This window comes from Cynoglossus semilaevis, chromosome 11 (assembly GCF_000523025.1).
Source record: "Cynoglossus semilaevis isolate Cse_v1.0 chromosome 11, Cse_v1.0, whole genome shotgun sequence".
Taxonomy (NCBI): domain Eukaryota; kingdom Metazoa; phylum Chordata; class Actinopteri; order Pleuronectiformes; family Cynoglossidae; genus Cynoglossus; species Cynoglossus semilaevis.
In genome coordinates this window covers 8,345,025-8,345,969 of record NC_024317.1, presented here as the reverse complement: position 1 = coordinate 8,345,969, position 945 = coordinate 8,345,025, and positions in this window count along the sequence as shown.

Here is a 945-nt window from a genome sequence, read left to right as displayed (position 1 = left end):
ATTCCTTTTTCCTCCATTTTCGGACTACAGCAAACACAACACAATGATATCAGATCTTAGCAGATGCAAAATGGCATTTTTTTAATTTTATTTATAGATAGGAAACACTTGTTTTGTCATCTGGATTCTTCACTAACATTGGGACACATGTAGCTCTGAGCACGAGCACACATGTGTCGTGGATATGGATACTGACTGACGTCAGAATTTAAAAGGCAGTTCGCTCTTTGAACGTGTATCTTATCTGCAGCTGCCATTTGCTGCTCAATTTGGTGGCGTCAGGTCAGAGGGAATGAGGTTTTTTTCCCACATGTAAAAAGAATGAGCTGATTGTTGCCCGGCACGTAAATCATGGGTCCCATAAATCAATCTTTACACTAACAATGTTTTTATTGTTATCATTCACAGACACACGTGGGTTTACAGAGAGGCCACGATTAAATCAACCTGACTGACTGAGTCTGACTTCCCCGACATCACAGTCTGCTTAAGGTTCATGATTACATCCAATAGAAAGCTCTCCAGTCGTGGTTGTCGCTTCAGGTTTGAGGTGAAGAGGTGTGTGTGTGTGTGTGTGTGTGTGATGTAATAGCACTGGCATGTCTCAGCTTTGATTAAAGGAAATGCTTACATCACACCGTCTCCAGGAGAACCAGGCCCTTAGCTCAGAGCAGATGGATTTGTCCAATAGCAGTGCAGCATTGCAAGGGGCAGTCAGACAGGTGTGCTGGGCCCAGAGTGCACGACGCACACGTATGTATTTAAATGCTATTTAAAACACAACTCACGGCAGCAAATGCAGCACTCCAGACATGGGATCAGGTACAGGTCTTTATTAAGTCCAAACTCAGGGACAAACAGGAACACAACAGTAACAGATGTAGAGACTGTGGCCAGGCTGGGGAAACTGAAAGACACTCACTTTGGCCAGGCTAACAGAACAGT